This window comes from Taudactylus pleione, unplaced genomic scaffold (genome assembly GCF_031769625.1).
Source record: "Taudactylus pleione unplaced genomic scaffold, aTauple2 ptg001029l, whole genome shotgun sequence".
Taxonomy (NCBI): domain Eukaryota; kingdom Metazoa; phylum Chordata; class Amphibia; order Anura; family Myobatrachidae; genus Taudactylus; species Taudactylus pleione.
This window is the reverse complement of record NW_028285430.1, coordinates 598,011-624,316: the sequence shown is the minus strand read 5'-3', so window position 1 is coordinate 624,316 and position 26,306 is coordinate 598,011. Positions and strand designations below refer to the sequence as shown.

The window sequence follows — 26,306 nt, the reverse complement described above, 5'->3', positions numbered from 1 at the left end:
GCCGAAATAGCTCAGTTGGGAGAGTGTTAGACTGAAGCTTTAAAGGTCCCTGGTTCGATCCCGGGTTTCGGCATGTTAGAGTGCATTTTTTCTTTTTTCCTTGAGTAGTGATCAGAATTTAATTATTTCATATTTAAACAACATCATTTCTTAACATAGTTGAGTATTCAGTAGTAACTTTTAAATGATGCGAATGTTTAATTAACAACACGGTGCATAAATACAGCTTAAATATTGTTTTCATGTTATAAGTCATGCTACTCTAACTATTATGAAAATTTGAAGTAATCTAACAATGATTCCTGACCACAATTTGCTAAAATTTTTACTTAAATGTATGATTAAGGGTTTGTAATGGATATATTTACAGTATAAAACACATATTTTCTTTTCATTTCATGCAATCATGATGACAGAAAAATATTAATACTAAACCTTGTGTAACCATGCAAACATAGCTCAGTTGAGGTCTTAGTGACTTTTGCCATACACAGACTTTGCTGAAATAGCTCAGTTGGGAGAGCATTAGACTGAAGCTCTAAAGGACCCAGGTCTCAGCATGTTTGAGTACATTTTTTCTTTTTTCCTTGAGTAGTTATCAGCTTTTAAGTATTTCAAATGTAAACAACATAATTTCTTAAAATAGTTGAGTATTCAGAAGTAACTTCTAAATGATGAGAATGTTTATTTAACAACACGGTGCATAAATACAGCTTAAATATTGTTTTCATGTAGTCCGTCATGCTACTCTATTATGAAAATTTGAAGTAATCTAACAATGCTTCCTGACCACAATTTGTTAAAACTTTTACTTAAATGTATAATTAAGGGTTATACAGTATAATACACAAATTTTCTTTTCATTTCATGCAATCATGATGACAGAAAAATATTGATACTAAACCTTGTGTAACCATGCAAACATAGCTCAGTTGAGGTCTTAGTGACTTTTGCCATACACAGACTTTGCCGAAATAGCTCAGTTGGGAGAGCGTTAGTCTGAAGATCTAAAGGTCCCGGGTTTCAGCATGTTTCAGTACCTTTTTTCTTCTTTCCTTGAGCAGTTATCAGCTTTTAAGTATTTCAAATGTAAACAACATAATTTCTTAAAATAGTTGAGTATTAAGAAGTAACTTCTAAATGATGAGAATGTTTATTTAACAACACGGTGCATAAATACAGCTTAAATATTGTTTTCATGTTGTCCATCATGCTACTCTATTATGAAAATTTGAAGTAAACTAACTGCTTCCTGACCACAATTTGTTAAAACTTTTACTTAAATGTATGATTAAGGGTTTGTAATTTATATATTTACATTATAAAACACATCTTTTCTCTTCATTTCATGCAATCATGATGACAGAAAAATATTGATACTTAACCTTGTGTAACCATGCAAACATAGCTCAGTTGAGGTCTTAGTGACTTTTGCCATACACTGACCTTGCCGAAATAGCTCAGTTGGGAGAGCATTAGACTGAAGATCTAAAGGTCACTGGTTTGATCCTGGGTTTCGGCATGTCTGAGTTCATTTTTCTTTTTTCCTTGAGTAGTGATTAGAATTTAATTATTTCAAATTTAAAAAAAGTAATTTCTTAACATAGTTGAGTATTCAGTAGTAACTTCTAAATTATGAGAATGTTTATTTAACAACATGGTGCATAAATACAGCTTAAATATTGTTTTCATGTTGTAAGTCATGCTACTCTAACCATTATGAAAATTTGAAGTAATCTAACAATGCTTCCTGACCACAATTTGTTAAAACTTTTACTTAAATGTATAATTAAGGGTTATACAGTATAATACACATATTTTCTTTTCATTTCATGCAATCATGATGACAGAAAAATATTGATACTAAACCTTGTGTAAGCATGCAAACATAGCTCAGATGAGGTCTTAGTGACTTTTGCCATACACAGACTTTGCCGAAATAGCTCAGTTGGGAGAGCGTTAGTCTGAAGATCTAAAGGTCCCGAATTTCAGCATGTTTGAGTACCTTTTTTCTTATTTCCTTGAGTGGTTATCAGTATTTAAGTATTTCAAATGTAAACAACATCGTTTCTGAACATAGTTGAGTATTCAGTAGAAACTTCTAAATTATGAGAATGTTTATTTAACAGCACGGTGCATAAATACAGCTTAAATATTGTTTTCATGTTGTCCGTCATGCTACTCTATTATGAAAATTTGAAGTAAACAAACTGCTTCCTGACCACAATTTGTTAAAACTTTTACTTAAATGTACGATAAATGGTTTGTAATTTATATATTTACAGTATAAAACACATCTTTTCTCTTCATTTCATGCAATGATGATGACAGAAAAATATTGATACTTAACCTTGTGTAACCATGCAAACATAGCTCAGTTGAGGTCTTAGTGACTTTTGCCATACACCGACCTTGCCAAAATAGCTCATTTGGGAGAGCGTTAGACTGAAGTTCTAAAGGTCCCTTGTTCGATCCCGGGTTTTGGCATTTTTGAGTGCTTTTTTCCGTTTTTCCTTGAGTAGTGATCAGAATTTAATTATTTCAAATTTAAACAACATCATTTCTTAACATAGTTGAGTATTCAGTAGTAACTTCTAAATGATGAGAATGTTTATTTAGCAACACGGTGCATAAATACAGCTTAAATATTGTTTTCATGTTGTCCGTCATGCTACTCTATTATGAAAATTTGAAGTAATCTAACAATGCTTCCTGACCCCAATTTGATAAAACTTTTACTTAAATGTACGATTAAGGGTTTGTAATTTATATATTTACAGTATAAAACACATCTTTTCTATTCATTTCATGCAATCATGATGACAGAAAAATATTGATACTTAACCTTGTGTAACCATGCAAACATAGCTCAGTTGAGGTCTTAGTGACTTTTGCCATACACAGACCATGCCTAAATAGCTCAGTTGGGAGAGTGTTAGACTGAAGATCTAAAGGTTCTGGGTTTCGGCAAGTTTGAGTACGTTTTTTCTTTTTTCCCTGAGAAGTTATCAGTATTTAATTATTTCAAATTTAAAAAACGTAATTTCTTAACAGAGTTGAGTATTCAGTAGTAACTTCTAAATGATGAGAATGTTTATTTAACAACATGGTGCATAAATACAGCTTAAATATTGTTTTCATGTTGTAAGTCATGCTACTCTAACCATTATGAAAATTTGAAGTAATCTAACAATGCTTCCTGACCACAATTTGATAAAACTTTTACTTAAATGTACGATTAAGGGTTTGTAATTTATATATTTACAGTATAAAACACATCTTTTCTCTTCATTTCATGCAATCATGATGACAGAAAAATATTGATACTTAACCTTGTTTAACCATGCAAACATAGCTCAGTTGAGGTCTTAGTGACTTTTGCCATACACAGACCTTGCCGAAATAGCTCATTTGGGAGAGTGTTAGACTGAAGATCTAAAGGTTCTGGGTTTCGGCATGTTTGAGTACGTTTTTTCTTTTTTCCTTGAGAAGTTATCAGTATTTAATTATTTCAAATTTAAAAAACGTAATTTCTTAACAGAGTTGAGTATTCAGTAGTAACTTCTAACTGATGAGAATGTTTATTTAACAACATGGTGCATAAATACAGCTTAAATATTGTTTTCATGTTGTAAGTCATGCTACTCTAACCATTATGAAAATTTGAAGTAATCTAACAATGCTTCCTGACCACAATTTGTTAAAACTTTTACTTAAATGTATAATTAAGGGTTATACAGTATAAAACACATATTTTCTTTTCATTTCATGCAATCATGATGACAGAAAAATATTGATACTAAACCTTGTGTAAGCATGCAAACAAAGCTCAGTTGAGGTCTTAGTGACTTTTGCCATACACAGACTTTGCTGAAATAGCTCAGTTGGGAGAGCATTGGACTGAAGCTCTAAAGGACCCGGGTCTCAGCATGTTTGAGTACATTTTTTCTTTTTTCCTTGAGTAGTTATCAGTATTTAATTATTTCAAATGTAAACAACATCATTTCTTAACATAGTTGAGTATTCAGTAGTATCTTCTAAATGATGAGAATGTTTATTTAATAACACGGTGCATAAATACAACTTAAATATTGTTTTCATGTTGTCCGTCATGCTACTCTATTATGAAAATTTGAAGCTTCCTGACCACAATTTGATAAAACTTTTACTTAAATGTACGATTAAGGGTTTGTAATTTATATATTTACAGTATAAAACACATCTTTTCTCTTCATTTCATGGAACCATGATGTCAGAAAAATATTGATTCTTAACCTTGTGTAACCATGCAAAAATAGCTCAGTTGAGGTCTTAGTGACTTTTGCCATTCACCGACCTTGCCGAAATAGCTCAGTTTGGAGAGCGTTAGACTGAAGCTTTAAAGGTCCCTGGTTCGATCCCGGGTTTCGGCATGTTAGAGTGCATTTTTTCTTTTTTCCTTGAGTAGTGATCAGAATTTAATTATTTCATATTTAAACAACATCATTTCTTAACATAGTTGAGTATTCAGTAGTAACTTTTAAATGATGAGAATGTTTAATTAACAACACGGTGCATAAATACAGCTTAAATATTGTTTTCATGTTGTAAGTCATGCTACTCTAACTATTATGAAAATTTGAAGTAATCTAACAATGCTTCCTGACCACAATTTGCTAAAACTTTTACTTAAATGTATGATTAAGGGCTTGTAATGGATATATTTACAGTATAAAACACATATTTTCTTTTCATTTCATGCAATCATGATGACAGAAAAATATTAATACTAAACCTTGTGTAACCATGCAAACATAGCTCAGTTGAGGTCTTAGTGACTTTTGCCATACACAGACTTTGCCGAAATAGCTCAGTTGGGAGAGCGTTAGACTGAAGATCTAAAGGTCCCGGGTTTCAACATGTTTGAGTACCTTTTTTCTTATTTCCTTGAGTAGTTATCAGTATTTAAGTATTTCAAATGTAAACAACATCATTTCTTAACATTGTTGAGTATTCAGTAGTAACTTCTAAATGATGAGAATGTTTATTTAACAACACAGTGCATAAATACAGCTTAAAAATTGTTTTCATGTTGTCCATCATGCTACTCTATCATGAAAATTTGAAGTAATCTAACAATGCTTCCTGACCACAAATTGTTAAAACTTTTACTTAAACGTATAATTAAGGGTTATACAGTATAATACACATATTTTCTTTTCATTTCATGCAATCACGATGACAGAAAAATATTGATACTAAACCTTGTGTAACCATGCAAACATAGCTCAGTTGAGGTCTTAGAGACTTTTGCCATACACAGACTTTGCCGAAATAGCTCAGTTGGGAGAGCGTTAGACTGAAGATCTAAAGGTCCTGGGTTTCAGCATGTTTCAGTACCTGTTTTCTTCTTTCCTTGAGCAGTTATCTGTTTTTAAGTATTTCAAATGTAAACAACATAATTTCTTAAAATAGTTGAGCATTCAGTAGTAACTTCTAAATGATGAGAATGTTTATTTAACAACACGGTGCATAAATACAGCTTAAATATTGTTTTCATGTTGTCCATCATGCAACTCTATTATGAAAATTTGAAGTAAACTAACTGCTTCCTGACCACAATTTGTTAAAACTTTTACTTAAATGTACGATTAAGGGTTTGTAATTTATATATTTACATTATAAAACACATCTTTTCTCTTCATTTCATGCCATCACGATGACAGAAAAATATTGATACTTAACCTTGTGTAACCATGCAAACATAGCTCAGTTGAGGTCTTAGTGACTTTTGCCATACACCAACCTTGCCGAAATAGCTCAGTTGGGAGAGCGTTAGACTGAAGATCTAAAGGTCCCTGGTTCGATCCCGGGTTTCGGCATGTTTGAGTTCATTTTTCTTTTTTCCTTGAGTAGTGATCAGAATTTAATTATTTCAAATTTAAACAACATCATTTCTTAACATAGTTGAGTATTCAGTAGTAACTTCTAAATGATGAGAATGTTTATTTAACAACACGGTGCATAAATACAGCTTAAATATTGTTTTCATGTAGTCCGTCATGCTACTCTATTATGAAAATTTGAAGTAATCTAACAATGCTTCCTGACCACAATTTGTTAAAACTTTTACTTAAATGTATAATTAAGGGTTATACAGTATAATACACAAATTTTCTTTTCATTTCATGCAATCATGATGACAGAAAAATATTGATACTAAACCTTGTGTAACCATGCAAACATAGCTCAGTTGAGGTCTTAGTGACTTTTGCCATACACAGACTTTGCCGAAATAGCTCAGTTGGGAGAGCGTTAGTCTGAAGATCTAAAGGTCCCGGGTTTCAGCATGTTTCAGTACCTTTTTTCTTCTTTCCTTGAGCAGTTATCAGCTTTTAAGTATTTCAAATGTAAACAACATAATTTCTTAAAATAGTTGAGTATTCAGAAGTAACTTCTAAATGATGAGAATGTTTATTTAACAACACGGTGCATAAATACAGCTTAAATATTGTTTTCATGTTGTCCATCATGCTACTCTATTATGAAAATTTGAAGTAAACTAACTGCTTCCTGACCACAATTTGTTAAAACTTTTACTTAAATGTACGATTAAGGGTTTGTAATTTATATATTTACATTATAAAACACATCTTTTCTCTTCATTTCATGCAATCATGACAGAAAAATATTGATACTTAACCTTGTGTAACCATGCAAACATAGCTCAGTTGAGGTCTTAGTGACTTTTGCCATACGCTGACCTTGCCGAAATAGCTCAGTTGGGAGAGCATTAGACTGAAGATCTAAAGGTCACTGGTTTGATCCCGGGTTTCGGCATGTCTGAGTTCATTTTTCTTTTTTCCTTGAGTAGTGATTAGAATTTAATTATTTCAAATTTAAAAAAAGTAATTTCTTAACATAGTTGAGTATTCAGTAGTAACTTCTAAATTATGAGAATGTTTATTTAACAACATGGTGCATAAATACAGCTTAAATATTGTTTTCATGTTGTAAGTCATGCTACTCTAACCATTATGAAAATTTGAAGTAATCTAACAATGCTTCCTGACCACAATTTGTTAAAACTTTTACTTAAATGTATAATTAAGGGTTATACAGTATAATACACATATTTTCTTTTCATTTCATGCAATCATGATGACAGAAAAATATTGATACTAAACCTTGTGTAAGCATGCAAACATAGCTCAGATGAGGTCTTAGTGACTTTTGCCATACACAGACTTTGCCGAAATAGCTGAGTTGGGAGAGTGTTAGACTGAAGATCTAAAGGTCCCGAATTTCAGCATGTTTGAGTACCTTTTTTCTTATTTCCTTGAGTAGTTATCAGTATTTAAGTATTTCAAATGTAAACAACATCGTTTCTTAACATAGTTGAGTATTCAGTAGAAACTTCTAAATTATGAGAATGTTTATTTAACAGCACGGTGCATAACTACAGCTTAAATATTGTTTTCATGTTGTCCGTCATGCTACTCTATTATGAAAATTTGAAGTAAACAAACTGCTTCCTGACCACAATTTGTTAAAACTTTTACTTAAATGTACGATAAATGGTTTGTAATTTATATATTTACAGTATAAAACACATCTTTTCTCTTCATTTCATGCAATGATGATGACAGAAAAATATTGATACTTAACCTTGTGTAACCATGCAAACATAGCTCAGTTGAGGTCTTAGTGACTTTTGCCATACACCAACCTTGCCGAAATAGCTCAGTTGGGAGAGCGTTAGACTGAAGATCTAAAGGTCCCTGGTTCGATCCCGGGTTTCGGCATGTTTGAGTTCATTTTTCTTTTTTCCTTGAGTAGTGATCAGAATTTAATTTTTTCAAATTTAAACAACATCATTTCTTAACATAGTTGAGTATTCAGTAGTAACTTCTAAATGAGAATGTTTATTTAACAACACGGTGCATAAATACAGCTTAAATATTGTTTTCATGTTGTCCGTCATGCTACTCTATTATGAAAATTTGAAGTAATCTAACAATGCTTCCTGACCACAATTTGATAAAACTTTTACTTAAATGTACGATTAAGGGTTTGTAGTGGATATATTTATAGTTTAAAACACATATTTTCTTTTCATTTCATGCAATCATGATGACAGAAAAATATTGATACTGAACCTTGTGTAACCATGCAAATATAGCTCAGTTGAGGTCTTAGTGACTTTTACCATACAGAGACCTTGCTGAAATAGCTCAGTTGGGAGAGCGTTAGACTGAAGATCTAAAGGTCCCTGGTTCGATCCCGGGTTTCGGCATTTTTGAGCACATTTTTTCTTCTTTCCTTGTGTAGTGATCAGAATTTAATTATTTCAAATTTAAACAACATCATTTCTTAACATAGTTGAGTATTCAGTAGTAACTTCTAAATGATGAGAATGTTTAATTAACAACACGGTGCATAAATACAGCTTAAATATTGCTTTCATGTTGTAAGTCATGCTACTCTAACTATTATGAAAGTTTGAAGTAATCTAACAATGCTTCCTTACCACAATTTGCTAAAACTTTTACCTAAATGTATGATTAAGGGTTTGTAATGGATATATTTACAGTATAAAACACATATTTTCTTTTCATTTCATGCAATCAATATGACAGAAAAATATTAATACTAAACCTTGTGTAACCATGCAAACATAGCTCAGTTGAGGTCTTAGTGACTTTTGCCATACACAGACTTTGCCGAAATAGCTCAGTTGGGAGAGCATTAGACTGAAGATCTAAAGGTCCCGGGTCTCAGCATGTTTGAGTACATTTTTTCTTTTTTCCTTGAGTGCTTATCAGTATTTATTTATTTCAAATGTAAACAACATCATTTCTTAACATAGTTGAGTATTCAGTAGTATCTTCTAAATGATGAGAATGTTTATTTAATAACAAGGTGCATAAATACAGCTTAAATATTGTTTTCATGTTGTCCATCATGCTACTCTATTATGAAAATTTGAAGTAATCTAACAATGCTTCCTGACCACAGTTTGATAAAACTTTTACTTAAATGTATAATTAAGTGTTATACAGTATAATACACATATTTTCTTTTCATTTCATGCAATCATGATGACAGAAAAATCTTGATACTAAACCTTGTGTAACCATGCAAACATAGCTCAGTTGAGGTCTTAGAGACTTTTGCCATACACAGACTTTGCCGAAATAGCTCAGTTGGGAGAGCGTTAGACTGAAGATCTAAAGGTCCTGGGTTTCAGCATGTTTCAGTACCTTTTTTCTTCTTTCCTTGAGCAGTTATCAGTTTTTAAGTATTTCAAATGTAAACAACATAATTTCTTAAAATAGTTGAGTATTCAGTAGTAACTTCTAAATGATGAGAATGTTTATTTAACAACACGTTGCATAAATACAGCTTAAATATTGTTTTCATGTTGTCCGTCATGCAACTCTATTATGAAAATTTGAAGTAAACTAACTGCTTCCTGACCACAATTTGATAAAACTTTTACTTAAATGTACGATTAAGGGTTTGTAATTTATATATTTACAGTATAAAACACATCTTTTCTCTTCATTTTATGCCATCATGATGACAGAAAAATATTGATACTTAACCTTGTGTAACCAAGCAAACATAGCTCAGTTGAGGTCTTAGTGACTTTTGCCATACACCGACCTTGCCGAAATAGCTCAGTTGGGAGAGCGTTAGACTGAAGATCTAAAGGTCCCTGGTTCTATCCCGGGGTTCGGCATGTTTGAGTTCATTTTTCTTTTTTCCTTGAGTAGTGATCAGAATTTAATTATTTCAAATTTAAAAAAAGTAATTTCTTAACATAGTTGAGTATTCAGTAGTAACTTCTAAATGATGAGAATGTTTATTTAACAACATGGTGCATAAATACAGCTTAAATATTGTTTTCATGTTGTCCATCATGCTACTCTAACTATTATGAAAATTTGAAGTAATCTAACAATGCTTCCTGACCACAATTTGTTAAAACTTTTACTTAAATGTATGATTAAGGGTTTGTAGTGGATATATTTATAGTTTAAAACACATATTTTCTTTTCATTTCATGCAATCATGATGACAGAAAAATATTGATACTGAACCTTGTGTAACCATGCAAATATAGCTCAGTTGAGGTCTTAGTGACTTTTACCATACAGAGACCTTGCTGAAATAGCTCAGTTGGGAGAGCGTTAGACTGAAGATCTAAAGGTCCCTGGTTCGATCCCGGGTTTCGGCATTTTTGAGCACATTTTTTCTTCTTTCCTTGAGTAGTGATCAGAATTTAATTATTTCAAATTTAAAAAACATAATTTCTTAACATAGTTGAGTATTCAGTAGTAAGTTCTCAATGATGAGAATGTTTATTTAACAACATGGTGCATAAATACAGCTTAAATATTGTTTTCATGTTGTAAGTCATGCTACTCTAACCATTATGAAAATTTGAAGTAATCTAACAATGCTTCCTGACCACAATTTGTTAAAACTTTTACTTAAATGTATGATTAAGGGTTTGTAATGGATATATTTACAGTATAAAACACATATTTTCTTTTCATTTCATGCAATCATGATGACAGAAAAATATTAATACTAAACCTTGTGTAACCATGCAAACATAGCTCAGTTGAGGTCTTAGTGACTTTTGCCATACACAGACTTTGCCGAAATAGCTCAGTTGGGAGAGCAATAGACTGGAGATCTAAAGGTCCCGGGTTTCAACATGTTTGAGAACCTTTTTTCTTATTTCCTTGAGTAGTTATCAGTATTTAAGTATTTCAAATGTAAACAACATCATTTCTTAACATTGTTGAGTATTCAGTTGTAACTTCTAAAAGATGAGAATGTTTATTTAACAACACAGTGCATAAATACAGCTTAAAAATTGTTTTCATGTTGTCCGTCATGCTACTCTATCATGAAAATTTGAAGTAATCTAACAATGCTTCCTGACCACAAATTGTTAAAACTTTTACTTAAATGTATAATTAAGGGTTAAACAGTATAATACACATATTTTCTTTTAATTTCATGCAATCATGATGACAGAAAAATATTGATACTAAACCTTGTGTAACCATGCAAACATAGCTCAGTTGAGGTCTTAGAGACTTTTGCCATACACAGACTTTGCCAAAATAGCTCAGTTGGGAGAGCGTTAGACTGAAGATCTAAAGGTCCTGGGTTTCAGCATGTTTCAGTACCTTTTTTCTTCTTTCCTTGAGCAGTTATCAGTTTTTAAGTATTTCAAATGTAAACAACATAATTTCTTAAAATAGGTGAGTATTCTGTAGTAACTTCTAAATGATGAGAATGTTTATTTAACAACACGGTGCATAAATACAGCTTAAATATTGTTTTCATGTTGTCCGTCATGCAACTCTATTATGAAAATTTGAAGTAAACTAACTGCTTCCTGACCACAATTTGTTAAAACTTTTACTTAAATGTACGATTAAGGGTTTGTAATTTATATATTTACATTATAAAACACATCTTTTCTCTTCATTTCATGCCATCATGATGACAGAAAAATATTGATACTTAACCTTGTGTAACCATGCAAACATAGCTCAGTTGAGGTCTTAGTGACTTTTGCCATACACCGACCTTGCCAAAATAGCTCAGTTGGGAGAGCGTTAGACTGAAGATCTAAAGATCCCTGGTTCGATCCCGGGTTTCGGCATGTTTGAGTTCATTTTTCTTTTTTCCTTGAGTAGTGATCAGAATTTAATTATTTCAAATTTAAACAACATCATTTCTTAACATAGTTGAGTATTCAGTAGTAACTTCTAAATGAGAATGTTTATTTAACAACACGGTGCATAAATGCAGCTTAAATATTGTTTTCATGTTGTCCGTCATGCTACTCTATTATGAAAATTTGAAGTAATCTAACAATGCTTCCTGACCACAATTTGATAAAACTTTTACTTAAATGTACGATTAAGGGTTTGTAATTTATATATTTACAGTATAAAACACACCATTTCTCTTCATTTCATGCAATCATGATGACTGAAAAATATTGATACTTAACCTTGTGTAACCATGCAAACATAGCTCAGTTGAGGTCTTAGTGACTTTTGCCATACACAGACCTTGCCGAAATAGCTCAGTTGGGAGAGCGTTAGACTGAACATCTAAAGGTTCTGGGTTTCGGCATGTTTGAGTACGTTTTTTCTTTTTTCCTTGAGCAGTTATCAGTATTTAATTATTTCAAATATAAAAAAACTTAATTTCTTAACAGAGTTGAGTATTCAGTAGTAACTTCTAAATGATGAGAATGTTTATTTAACAACATGGTGCATAAATACAGCTGAAATATTGTTTTCATGTTGTAAGTCATGCTACTCTAACCATTATGAAAATTTGAAGTAATCTAACAATGCTTCCTGACCACAATTTGTTAAAACTTTTACTTAAATGTATAATTAAGGGTTATACAGTATAAAACACATATTTTCTTTTCATTTCATGCAATCATGATGACAGAAAAATATTGATACTAAACCTTGTGTAAGCAGGCAAACATAGCTCAGTTGAGGTCTTAGTGACTTTTGTCATACACAGACTTTGCTGAAATAGCTCAGTTGGGAGAGCATTAGACTGAAGCTCTAAAGGACCCGGGTCTCAGCATATTTGAGTACATTTTTTCTTTTTTCCTTGAGTAGTTATCAGTATTTAATTATTTCAAATGTAAACAACATCATTTCTTAACATAGTTGAGTATTCAGTAGTATCTTCTAAATGATGAGAATGTTTATTTAATAACACGGTGCATAAATACAGCTTAAATATTGTTTTCATGTTGTCCGTCTTGCTACTCTATTATGAAAATTTGAAGCTTCCTGACCACAATTTGATAAAACTTTTACTTAAATGTACGATTAAGGGTTTGTAATTTATATATTTACAGTATAAAACACATCTTTTCTCTTCATTTCATGGAACCATGATGTCAGAAAAATATTGATACTTAACCTTGTGTAACCATGCAAAAATAGCTCAGTTGAGGTCTTAGTGACTTTTGCCATACACCGATCTTGCCGAAATAGCTCATTTGGAAGAGCGTTAGACTGAAGATCTAAAGGTCCCTGGTTCGATCTCGGGTTTCGGCATGTTAGAGTGCATTTTTTCTTTTTTCCTTGTGTAGTGATCAGAATTTAATTATTTCAAATTTAAACAACATCATTTCTTAACATAGTTGAGTATTCAGTAGTAACTTCTAAATGATGAGAATGTTTAATTAACAACACGGTGCATAAATACAGCTTAAATATTGCTTTCATGTTGTAAGTCATGCTACTCTAACTATTATGAAAGTTTGAAGTAATCTAACAATGCTTCCTTACCACAATTTGCTAAAACTTTTACCTAAATGTATGATTAAGGGTTTGTAATGGATATATTTACAGTATAAAACACATATTTTCTTTTCATTTCATGCAATCAATATGACAGAAAAATATTAATACTAAACCTTGTGTAACCATGCAAACATAGCTCAGTTGAGGTCTTAGTGACTTTTGCCATACACAGACTTTGCCGAAATAGCTCAGTTGGGAGAGCATTAGACTGAAGATCTAAAGGTCCCGGGTCTCAGCATGTTTGAGTACATTTTTTCTTTTTTCCTTGAGTGCTTATCAGTATTTATTTATTTCAAATGTAAACAACATCATTTCTTAACATAGTTGAGTATTCAGTAGTATCTTCTAAATGATGAGAATGTTTATTTAATAACAAGGTGCATAAATACAGCTTAAATATTGTTTTCATGTTGTCCGTCATGCTACTCTATTATGAAAATTTGAAGTAATCTAACAATGCTTCCTGACCACAGTTTGATAAAACTTTTACTTAAATGTATAATTAAGTGTTATACAGTATAATACACATATTTTCTTTTCATTTCATGCAATCATGATGACAGAAAAATATTGATACTAAACCTTGTGTAACCATGCAAACATAGCTCAGTTGAGGTCTTAGAGACTTTTGCCATACACAGACTTTGCCGAAATAGCTCAGTTGGGAGAGCGTTAGACTGAAGATCTAAAGGTCCTGGGTTTCAGCATGTTTCAGTACCTTTTTTCTTCTTTCCTTGAGCAGTTATCAGTTTTTAAGTATTTCAAATGTAAACAACATAATTTCTTAAAATAGTTGAGTATTCAGTAGTAACTTCTAAATGATGATAATGTTTACTTAACAACACGTTGCATAAATACAGCTTAAATATTGTTTTCATGTTGTCCGTCATGCAACTCTATTATGAAAATTTGAAGTAAGCTAACTGCTTCCTGACCACAATTTGTTAAAACTTTTACTTAAATGTATGATTAAGGGTTTGTAATTTATATATTTACAGTATAAAACACATCTTTTCTCTTCATTTTATGCCATCATGATGACAGAAAAATATTGATACTTAACCTTGTGTAACCTAGCAAACATAGCTCAGTTGAGGTCTTAGTGACTTTTGCCATACACCGACCTTGCCGAAATAGCTCAGTTGGGAGAGCGTTAGACTGAAGATCTAAAGGTCCCTGGTTCTATCCCGGGGTTCGGCATGTTTGAGTTCATTTTTCTTTTTTCCTTGAGTAGTGATCAGAATTTAATTATTTCAAATTTAAAAAAAGTAATTTCTTAACATAGTTGAGTATTCAGTAGTAACTTCTAAATGATGAGAATGTTTATTTAACAACATGGTGCATAAATACAGCTTAAATATTGTTTTCATGTTGTCCATCATGCTACTCTAACTATTATGAAAATTTGAAGTAATCTAACAATGCTTCCTGACCACAATTTGTTAAAACTTTTACTTAAATGTATGATTAAGGGTTTGTAGTGGATATATTTATAGTTTAAAACACATATTTTCTTTTCATTTCATGCAATCATGATGACAGAAAAATATTGATACTGAACCTTGTGTAACCATGCAAATATAGCTCAGTTGAGGTCTTAGTGACTTTTTCCATACAGAGACCTTGCCGAAATAGCTCAGTTGGGAGAGCGTTAGACTGAAGATCTAAAGGTCCCTGGTTCGATCCCGGGTTTCGGCATTTTTGAGCACATTTTTTCTTCTTTCCTTGAGTAGTGATCAGAATTTAATTATTTCAAATTTAAAAAACATAATTTCTTAACATAGTTGAGTATTCAGTAGTAAGTTCTCAATGATGAGAATGTTTATTTAACAACATGGTGCATAAATACAGCTTAAATATTGTTTTCATGTTGTAAGTCATGCTACTCTAACCATTATGAAAATTTGAAGTAATCTAACAATGCTTCCTGACCACAATTTGTTAAAACTTTTACTTAAATGTATGATTAATTGTTTGCAATGGATATATTTACAGTATAAAACACAAATTTTCTTTTCATTTCATACAATCATGATGACAGAAAAATATTGATACTAAACCTTGTGTAAGCATGCAAACATAGCTCAGTTGAGGTCTTAGTGACTTTTGCCATACACAGACTTTGCCGAAATAGCTGACTTGGGAGAGTGTTAGACTGAAGATCTAAAGGTCTTGGGTTTCAGCATGTTTGAGAACCTTTTTTCTTATTTCCTTGAGTAGTTATCAGTATTTAAGTATTTCAAATGTAAACAACATCGTTTCTTAACATAGTTGAGTATTCAGTAGAAACTTCTAAATTATGAGAATGTTTATTTAACAGCACAGTGCATAAATACAGCTTAAATATTGTCTTCATGTTGTCCGTCATGCTACTCTATTATGAAAATTTGAAGTAATCTAACAATGCTTCCTGACCACAATTTGATAAATCTTTTACTTAAATGTACGATTAAGGGTTTGTAATTTATATATTTACAGTATAAAACACATCTTTTCTCTTCATTTCATGGAACCATGATGACAGAAAAATATTGATACTTAACCTTGTGTAACCATGCAAACATAGCTCAGTTGAGGTCTTAGTGACTTTTGCCATACACAGACCTTGCCGAAATAGCTCAGTTGGGAGAGCGTTAGACTGAAGATCTAAAGGTCCCTGGCTCGATCTCGGGTTTCGGCATGTTTGAGTGCATTTTTCTTTTTTCCTTGAGTAGTGATCAGAATTTAATTATTTCAAATTTAAACAACATCATTTCTTAACATAGTTGAGTATTCAGTAGTAACTTCTAAATGATGAGAATGTTTATTTAACAACATGGTGCATAAATACAGCTTAAATATTGTTTTCATGTTGTAAGTCATGCTACTCTAACCATTATGAAAATTTGAAGTAATCTAACAATGCTTCCTGACCACAATTTGTTAAAACTTTTACTTAAATGTATAATTAAGGGTTATACAGTATAAAACACATATTTTCTTTTCATTTCATGCAATCATGATGACAGAAAAATATTGATACTAAACATTGTGTAAGCATGAAAACAAAGCTCAGTTGAGATCTTTGTGACTTTTGCCAAACACAGACTTTGCTGAAATAGCTCAGTTGGGAGAGCATTGGACTGAAGCTCTAAAGGACCCGGGTCTCAGCATGTTTGAGTACATTTTTTCTTTTTTCCTTGAGTAGTTATCAGTATTTAATTATTTCAAATGTAAACAACATCATTTCTTAACATAGTTGAGTATTCAGTAGTATCTTCTAAATGATGAGAATGTTTATTTAATAACACGGTGCATAAATACAGCTTAAATATTGTTTTCATGTTGTCCGTCATGCTACTCTATTATGAAAATTTGAAGCTTCCTGACCACAATTTGATAAAACTTTTACTTAAATGTATGATTAAGGGTTTGTAATGGATATATTTACAGTATAAAACACATATTTTCTTTTCATTTCATGCAATCATGATGACAGAAAAATATTAATACTAAACCATGTGTAACCATGCAAACATAGCTCAGTTGAGGTCTTAGTGACTTTTGCCATACACAGACTTTGCCAAAATAGCTCAGTTGGGAGAGCGTTAGACTGAAGATCTAAAGGTCCCGGGTTTCAACATGTTTGAGTACCTTTTTTCTTATTTCCTTGAGTAGTTATCAGTATTTAAGTATTTCAAATGTAAACAACATCATTTCTTAACATTGTTGAGTATTCAGTAGTAACTTCTAAATGATGAGAATGTTTATTTAACAACACAGTGCATAAATACAGCTTAAAAATTGTTTTCATGTTGTCCATCATGCTACTCTATTATGAAAATTTGAAGTAATCTAACAATGCTTCCTGACGACAAATTGTTTAAACTTTTACTTAAATGTATAATTAAGGGTTATACAGTATAATACACATATTTTCTTTTCATTTCATGCAATCATGATGACAGAAAAATATTGATACTAAACCTTGTGTAACCATGCAAACATAGCTCAGTTGAGGTCTTAGAGACTTTTGCCATACACAGACTTTGCCGAAATAGCTCAGTTGGGAGAGCGTTAGACTGAAGATCTAAAGGTCCTGGGTTTCAGCATGTTTCAGTACTTTTTTTCTTCTTTCCTTTAGCAGTTATCAGTTTTTAAGTATATTTCAAATGTAAACAACATAATTTCTTAAAATAGGTGAGTATTCAGTAGTAACTTCTAAATGATGAGAATGTTTATTTAACAACACGGTGCATAAATACAGCTTAAATATTGTTTTCATGTTGTCCGTCATGCAACTCTATTATGAAAATTTGAAGTAAACTAACTGCTTCCTGACCACAATTTGTTAAAACTTTTACTTAAATGTACGATTAAGGGTTTGTAATTTATATATTTACAGTATAAAACACATCTTTTCTCTTCATTTTATGCCATCATGATGACAGAAAAATATTGATACTTAACCTTGTGTAACCATGCAAACATAGCTCAGTTGAGGTCTTAGTGACTTTTGCCATACACCGACCTTGCTGAAATAGCTCAGTTGGGAGAGCGTTAGACTGAAGATCTAAAGGTCCCTGGTTCTATCCCGGGTTTCGGCATGTTTGAGTTCATTTTTCTTTTTTCCTTGAGTAGTGATCAGAATTTAATTATTTCAAATTTAAAAAAAGTAATTTCTTAACATAGTTGAGTATTCAGTAGTAACTTCTAAATGATGAGAATGCTTATTTAACAACACGGTGCATAAATACAGCTTAAAAATTGTTTTCATGTTGTAAGTCATGCTACTCTAACTATTATGAAAGTTTGAAGTAATCTAACAATTTTTCCTGACCACAATTTGTTAAAACTTTTACTTAAATGTATGATTAAGGGTTTGTAATGGATATATTTACAGTATAAAACACATATTTTCTTTTCATTTCATGCAATCATGATGACAGAAAAATATTGATACTTAACCTTGTGTAACCATGCAAACATAGCTCAGTTGAGGTCTTAGTGACTTTTGCTATTCACAGACTTTGCCGTAATAGCTCAGTTGGGAGAGCGTTAGACTAAAGATCTAAAGGTCCCTGGTTCAATACCGGGTTTTGGCATGTTTGAGTGCGTTTCTTCTTTTTTCCTTGAGTAGTGATCAGAATTTAATTATTTCAAATTTAAACAACATAATTTCTTAACATATTTGAGTATTCAGTAGTAACTTCTAAATGATGAGAATGTTTATTTTACAACACGGTGCATAAATACAGCTTAAATATTGTTTTCATGTTGTAAGTCATGCTGCTCTAAATATTATGAAAATTTGAAGTAATCTAACAATGCTTCCTGACCACAATTTGTTAAAACTTTTACTTAAATGTATGATTAAGGATTTGTAATGGATATATTTACAGTATAAAACACATATTTTCTTTTCATTTCATGCAATCATGATGACAGAAAAATATTAATACTAAACCTTGTGTAACCATGCAAACATAGCTCAGCTGATGTCTTAGTGACTTTTGCCATACACAGACCTTGCCAAAATAGCTCAGTTGGGAGAGCGTTAGACTGAAGATCTAAAGGTCCCGGGTTTCGGCATGTTTGAGTACGTTTTTCCTTTTTTCCTTGAGTACTTATCAGTATTTAATTATTTCAAATGTAAACAATATCATTTGTTAACAAAGTTGAGTATTCAGTAGTATCTTCTAAATGATGATAATGTTTATTTAACAACACGGTGCATAAATACAGCTTAAATATTGTTTTCATGGTGTCCGTCATGCTACTCTATTATGAAAATTTGAAGTAAACTAACTGCTTCCTGACCACAATTTGTTAAAACTTTTACTTAATTGTACAATTAAGTGTTTGTAATTTATATATTTACATTATAAAACACATCTTTTCTCTTCATTTCATGCAATCATGATGACAGAAAAATATTAATACTAAACCTTGTGTAACCATGCAAACATAGCTCAGCTGATGTCTTAGTGACTTTTGCCATACACAGACTTTGCCGAAATAGCTGAGTTGGGAGAGTGTTAGACTGAAGATCTAAAGGTCCCGGGTTTCAGCATGTTTGAGTACCTTTTTTCTTATTTCCTTGAGTAGTTATCAGTATTTAAGTATTTCAAATGTAAACAACATCATTTCTTAACATAGTTGAGTATTCAATAGAAACTTCTAAATTATGAGAATGTTTATTTAACATCACGGTGCATAAATACAGCTTAAATATTGTTTTCATGTTGTCCGTCATGCTACTCTATTATGAAAATTTGAAGTAAACAAACTGCTTCCTGACCACAATTTGTTAAAACTTTTACTTAAATGTACGATTAATGGATTTAAATTTATATATTTACAGTATAAAACACATCTTTTCTCTTCATTTCATGCAATCATGATGACAGAAAAATATTGATACTTAACCTTGTGTAACCATGCAAACATAGCTCAGTTGAGGTTTAGTGACTTTTGCCTTACACTGACCTTGCCGAAATAGCTCATTTTAGAGAGCGTTGGACTGAAGATCTAAAGGTCCCTGGTTCGATCTCGGGTTTCGGCATTTTTTAGTGCTTTTTTCCTTTTTTCCTTGAGTAGTGATCAGAGTTTAATTATTTCAAATTTAAACAACATCATTTCTTAACATAGTTGAGTATTCAGTAGTAACTTCTAAATGAGAAAGTTTATTTAACAACACGGTGCATAAATACAGCTTATATATTGTTTTCATGTTGTCCGTCATGCTACTCTATTATGAAAATTTGAAGTAATCTAACAATGCTTCCTGACCACAATTTGATAAAACTTTTACTTAAATGTACGATTAAGGGTTTGTAATTTATATATTTACAGTATAAAACACATCTTTTCTCTTCATTTCATGCAATCATGATGACAGAAAAATATTGATACTTAACCTTGTGTAACCATGCAAACATAGCTGAGTTGAGGTCTTAGTGACTTTTGCCATACACAGACCTGGCCGAAATAGCTCAGTTGGGAGAGTGTTAGACTGAAGATCTAAAGGTTCTGGGTTTCGGCATGTTTGAGAACGTTTTTTCTTTTTTCCTTGAGAAGTTATCTGTATTTAATTATTTCAAATTTAAAAAACGTAATTTCTAAACAGAGTTGAGTATTCAGTAGTAACTTCTAAATGATGAGAATGTTTATTTAACAACACGGTGCATAAATACAGCTTAAATATTGTTTTCATGTTGTCCGTCATGCAACTCTATTATGAAAATTTGAAGTAAACTAACTGCTTCCTGACCACAATTTGTTAAAACTTTTACTTAAATGTACGATTAAGGGTTTGTAATTTATATGTTTACAGTATAAAACACATCTTTTCTCTTCATTTTATGCCATCATGATGACAGAAAAATATTGATACTTAACCTTGTGTAACCATGCAAACATAGCTCAGTTGAGGTCTTAGTGACTTTTGCCATACACTGACCTTGCCGAAATAGCTCAGTTGGGAGAGCGTTAGACTGAAGATCTAAAGGTCCCTGGTTCTATCCCGGGTTTCGGCATGTTTGAGTTCATTTTTCTTTTTTCCTTGAGTAGTGATCAGAATTTAATTATTTCAAATTTAAAAAAAGTAATTTCTTAACATAGTTGAGTATTCAGTAGTAACTTCTAAATGATGAGAATGCTTATTTAACAACACGGTGCATAAATACAGCTTAAAAATTGTTTTCATGTTGTAAGTCATGCTACTCTAACTATTATGAAAGTTTGAAGTAATCTAACAATGCTTCCTGACCACAATTTGTTAAAACTTTTACTTAAATGTATGATTAAGGGTTTGTAATGGATATATTTACAGTATAAAACACATATTTTCTTTTCATTTCATGCAATCATGATGACAGAAAAATATTGATACTTAACCTTGTGTAACCATGCAAACATAGCTCAGTTGAGGTCTTAGTGACTTTTGCTATTCACAGACTTTGCCGAAATAGCTCAGTTGGGAGAGCGTTAGACTAAAGATCTAAAGGTCCCTGGTTCAATACCGGGTTTTGGCATTTTTGAGTGCGTTTCTTCTTTTTTCCTTGAGTAGTGATCAGAATTTAATTATTTCAAATTTAAACAACATCATTTCTTAACATATTTGAGTATTCAGTAGTAACTTCTAAATGATGAGAATGTTTATTTTACAACACGGTGCATAAATACAGCTTAAATATTGTTTTCATGTTGTAAGTCATGCTGCTCTAAATATTATGAAAATTTGAAGTAATCTAACAATGCTTCCTGACCACAATTTGTTAAAACTTTTACTTAAATGTATGATTAAGGATTTGTAATGGATATATTTACAGTATAAAACACATATTTTCTTTTCATTTCATGCAATCATGATGACAGAAAAATATTAATACTAAACCTTGTGTAACCATGCAAACATAGCTCAGCTGATGTCTTAGTGACTTTTGCCATACACAGACCTTGCCAAAATAGCTCAGTTGGGAGAGCGTTAGACTGAAGATCTAAAGGTCCCGGGTTTCGGCATGTTTGAGTACGTTTTTCCTTTTTTCCTTGAGTACTTATCAGTATTTAATTATTTCAAATGTAAACAATATCATTTGTTAACAAAGTTGAGTATTCAGTAGTATCTTCTAAATGATGATAATGTTTATTTAACAACATGGTGCATAAATACAGCTTAAATATTGTTTTCATGGTGTCCGTCATGCTACTCTATTATGAAAATTTGAAGTAAACTAACTGCTTCCTGACCACAATTTGTTAAAACTTTTACTTAAATGTACAATTAAGTGTTTGTAATTTATATATTTACATTATAAAACACATCTTTTCTCTTCATTTCATGCAATCATGATGACAGAAAAATATTAATACTAAACCTTGTGTAACCATGCAAACATAGCTCAGCTGATGTCTTAGTGACTTTTGCCATACACAGACTTTGCCGAAATAGCTGAGTTGGGAGAGTGTTAGACTGAAGATCTAAAGGTCCCGGGTTTCAGCATGTTTGAGTACCTTTTTTCTTATTTCCTTGAGTAGTTATCAGTATTTAAGTATTTCAAATGTAAACAACATCATTTCTTAACATAGTTGAGTATTCAATAGAAACTTCTAAATTATGAGAATGTTTATTTAACATCACGGTGCATAAATACAGCTTAAATATTGTTTTCATGTTGTCCGTCATGCTACTCTATTATGAAAATTTGAAGTAAACAAACTGCTTCCTGACCACAATTTGTTAAAACTTTTACTTAAATGTACGATTAATGGATTTAAATTTATATATTTACAGTATAAAACACATCTTTTCTCTTCATTTCATGCAATCATGATGACAGAAAAATATTGATACTTAACCTTGTGTAACCATGCAAACATAGCTCAGTTGAGGTTTAGTGACTTTTGCCTTACACTGACCTTGCCGAAATAGCTCATTTTAGAGAGCGTTGGACTGAAGATCTAAAGGTCCCTGGTTCGATCTCGGGTTTCGGCATTTTTTAGTGCTTTTTTCCTTTTTTCCTTGAGTAGTGATCAGAGTTTAATTATTTCAAATTTAAACAACATCATTTCTTAACATAGTTGAGTATTCAGTAGTAACTTCTAAATGAGAAAGTTTATTTAACAACACGGTGCATAAATACAGCTTATATATTGTTTTCATGTTGTCCGTCATGCTACTCTATTATGAAAATTTGAAGTAATCTAACAATGCTTCCTGACCACAATTTGATAAAACTTTTACTTAAATGTACGATTAAGGGTTTGTAATTTATATATTTACAGTATAAAACACATCTTTTCTCTTCATTTCATGCAATCATGATGACAGAAAAATATTGATACTTAACCTTGTGTAACCATGCAAACATAGCTGAGTTGAGGTCTTAGTGACTTTTGCCATACACAGACCTGGCCGAAATAGCTCAGTTGGGAGAGTGTTAGACTGAAGATCTAAAGGTTCTGGGTTTCGGCATGTTTGAGAACGTTTTTTCTTTTTTCCTTGAGAAGTTATCTGTATTTAATTATTTCAAATTTAAAAAACGTAATTTCTAAACAGAGTTGAGTATTCAGTAGTAACTTCTAAATGATGAGAATGTTTATTTAACAACACGGTGCATAAATACAGCTTAAATATTGTTTTCATGTTGTCCGTCATGCAACTCTATTATGAAAATTTGAAGTAAACTAACTGCTTCCTGACCACAATTTGTTAAAACTTTTACTTAAATGTACGATTAAGGGTTTGTAATTTATATGTTTACAGTATAAAACACATCTTTTCTCTTCATTTTATGCCATCATGATGACAGAAAAATATTGATACTTAACCTTGTGTAACCATGCAAACATAGCTCAGTTGAGGTCTTAGTGACTTTTGCCATACACTGACCTTGCCGAAATAGCTCAGTTGGGAGAGCGTTAGACTGAAGATCTAAAGGTCCCTGGTTCTATCCCGGGTTTCGGCATGTTTGAGTTCATTTTTCTTTTTTCCTTGAGTAGTGATCAGAATTTAATTATTTCAAATTTAAAAAAAGTAATTTCTTAACATAGTTGAGTATTCAGTAGTAACTTCTAAATGATGAGAATGCTTATTTAACAACACGGTGCATAAATACAGCTTAAAAATTGTTTTCATGTTGTAAGTCATGCTACTCTAACTATTATGAAAGTTTGAAGTAATCTAACAATGCTTCCTGACCACAATTTGTTAAAACTTTTACTTAAATGTATGATTAAGGGTTTGTAATGGATATATTTACAGTATAAAACACATATTTTCTTTTCATTTCATGCAATCATGATGACAGAAAAATATTGATACTTAACCTTGTGTAACCATGCAAACATAGCTCAGTTGAGGTCTTAGTGACTTTTGCTATTCACAGACTTTGCCGAAATAGCTCAGTTGGGAGAGCGTTAGACTAAAGATCTAAAGGTCCCTGGTTCAATACCGGGTTTTGGCATGTTTGAGTGCGTTTCTTCTTTTTTCCTTGAGTAGTGATCAGAATTTAATTATTTCAAATTTAAACAACATCATTTCTTAACATATTTGAGTATTCAGTAGTAACTTCTAAATGATGAGAATGTTTATTTTACAACACGGTGCATAAATACAGCTTAAATATTGTTTTCATGTTGTAAGTCATGCTGCTCTAAATATTATGAAAATTTGAAGTAATCTAACAATGCTTCCTGACCACAATTTGTTAAAACTTTTACTTAAATGTATGATTAAGGATTTGTAATGGATATATTTACAGTATAAAACACATATTTTCTTTTCATTTCATGCAATCATGATGACAGAAAAATATTAATACTAAACCTTGTGTAACCATGCAAACATAGCTCAGCTGATGTCTTAGTGACTTTTGCCATACACAGACCTTGCCAAAATAGCTCAGTTGGGAGAGCGTTAGACTGAAGATCTAAAGGTCCCGGGTTTCGGCATGTTTGAGTACGTTTTTCCTTTTTTCCTTGAGTACTTATCAGTATTTAATTATTTCAAATGTAAACAATATCATTTGTTAACAAAGTTGAGTATTCAGTAGTATCTTCTAAATGATGATAATGTTTATTTAACAACATGGTGCATAAATACAGCTTAAATATTGTTTTCATGGTGTCCGTCATGCTACTCTATTATGAAAATTTGAAGTAAACTAACTGCTTCCTGACCACAATTTGTTAAAACTTTTACTTAAATGTACAATTAAGTGTTTGTAATTTATATATTTACATTATAAAACACATCTTTTCTCTTCATTTCATGCAATCATGATGACAGAAAAATATTAATACTAAACCTTGTGTAACCATGCAAACATAGCTCAGCTGATGTCTTAGTGACTTTTGCCATACACAGACTTTGCCGAAATAGCTGAGTTGGGAGAGTGTTAGACTGAAGATCTAAAGGTCCCGGGTTTCAGCATGTTTGAGTACCTTTTTTCTTATTTCCTTGAGTAGTTATCAGTATTTAAGTATTTCAAATGTAAACAACATCATTTCTTAACATAGTTGAGTATTCAATAGAAACTTCTAAATTATGAGAATGTTTATTTAACATCACGGTGCATAAATACAGCTTAAATATTGTTTTCATGTTGTCCGTCATGCTACTCTATTATGAAAATTTGAAGTAAACAAACTGCTTCCTGACCACAATTTGTTAAAACTTTTACTTAAATGTACGATTAATGGATTTAAATTTATATATTTACAGTATAAAACACATCTTTTCTCTTCATTTCATGCAATCATGATGACAGAAAAATATTGATACTTAACCTTGTGTAACCATGCAAACATAGCTCAGTTGAGGTTTAGTGACTTTTGCCTTACACTGACCTTCCCGAAATAGCTCATTTTAGAGACCGTTAGACTGAAGATCTAAAGGTCCCTGGTTCGATCTCGGGTTTCGGCATTTTTTAGTGCTTTTTTCCTTTTTTCCTTGAGTAGTGATCAGAGTTTAATTATTTCAAATTTAAACAACATCATTTCTTAACATAGTTGAGTATTCAGTAGTAACTTCTAAATGAGAAAGTTTATTTAACAACACGGTGCATAAATACAGCTTATATATTGTTTTCATGTTGTCCGTCATGCTACTCTATTATGAAAATTTGAAGTAATCTAACAATGCTTCCTGACCACAATTTGATAAAACTTTTACTTAAATGTACAATTAAGGGTTTGTAATTTATATATTTACAGTATAAAACACATCTTTTCTCTTCATTTCATGCAATCATGATGACAGAAAAATATTGATACTTAACCTTGTGTAACCATGCAAACATAGCTGAGTTGAGGTCTTAGTGACTTTTGCCATACACAGACCTGGCCGAAATAGCTCAGTTGGGAGAGTGTTAGACTGAAGATCTAAAGGTTCTGGGTTTCGGCATGTTTGAGAACGTTTTTTCTTTTTTCCTTGAGAAGTTATCAGTATTTAATTATTTCAAATTTAAA

The 26,306-nt window shown here is 31.5% G+C and overlaps 12 non-coding genes across 12 annotated transcripts; all 12 read left to right on the top strand.

The window, feature by feature from the left end:
• TRNAF-GAA (transfer RNA phenylalanine (anticodon GAA)) lies at positions 1-73 on the top strand. The gene has a single exon. It is a non-coding gene; the product is annotated as a tRNA-Phe (tRNA).
• A 5,715-nt stretch (positions 74-5,788) lies between these two features.
• On the top strand, positions 5,789-5,861 carry TRNAF-GAA (transfer RNA phenylalanine (anticodon GAA)). Its single transcript has one exon. It is a non-coding gene; the product is annotated as a tRNA-Phe (tRNA).
• Positions 5,862-7,711: 1,850 nt separating this feature from the next.
• TRNAF-GAA (transfer RNA phenylalanine (anticodon GAA)) lies at positions 7,712-7,784 on the top strand. Its single transcript has one exon. It is a non-coding gene; the product is annotated as a tRNA-Phe (tRNA).
• Positions 7,785-8,202: 418 nt separating this feature from the next.
• TRNAF-GAA (transfer RNA phenylalanine (anticodon GAA)) lies at positions 8,203-8,275 on the top strand. The gene has a single exon. It is a non-coding gene; the product is annotated as a tRNA-Phe (tRNA).
• Positions 8,276-10,149: 1,874 nt separating this feature from the next.
• On the top strand, positions 10,150-10,222 carry TRNAF-GAA (transfer RNA phenylalanine (anticodon GAA)). The gene has a single exon. It is a non-coding gene; the product is annotated as a tRNA-Phe (tRNA).
• Positions 10,223-11,598: 1,376 nt separating this feature from the next.
• TRNAF-GAA (transfer RNA phenylalanine (anticodon GAA)) lies at positions 11,599-11,671 on the top strand. Its single transcript has one exon. It is a non-coding gene; the product is annotated as a tRNA-Phe (tRNA).
• A 3,309-nt stretch (positions 11,672-14,980) lies between these two features.
• TRNAF-GAA (transfer RNA phenylalanine (anticodon GAA)) lies at positions 14,981-15,053 on the top strand. The gene has a single exon. It is a non-coding gene; the product is annotated as a tRNA-Phe (tRNA).
• Positions 15,054-18,366: 3,313 nt separating this feature from the next.
• Positions 18,367-18,439, top strand: TRNAF-AAA (transfer RNA phenylalanine (anticodon AAA)). The gene has a single exon. It is a non-coding gene; the product is annotated as a tRNA-Phe (tRNA).
• Positions 18,440-20,799: 2,360 nt separating this feature from the next.
• TRNAF-GAA (transfer RNA phenylalanine (anticodon GAA)) lies at positions 20,800-20,872 on the top strand. Its single transcript has one exon. It is a non-coding gene; the product is annotated as a tRNA-Phe (tRNA).
• A 425-nt stretch (positions 20,873-21,297) lies between these two features.
• Positions 21,298-21,370, top strand: TRNAF-AAA (transfer RNA phenylalanine (anticodon AAA)). Its single transcript has one exon. It is a non-coding gene; the product is annotated as a tRNA-Phe (tRNA).
• A 2,360-nt stretch (positions 21,371-23,730) lies between these two features.
• TRNAF-GAA (transfer RNA phenylalanine (anticodon GAA)) lies at positions 23,731-23,803 on the top strand. The gene has a single exon. It is a non-coding gene; the product is annotated as a tRNA-Phe (tRNA).
• Positions 23,804-24,228: 425 nt separating this feature from the next.
• On the top strand, positions 24,229-24,301 carry TRNAF-AAA (transfer RNA phenylalanine (anticodon AAA)). The gene has a single exon. It is a non-coding gene; the product is annotated as a tRNA-Phe (tRNA).
• The last annotated feature ends 2,005 nt before the right edge of the window (positions 24,302-26,306 follow it).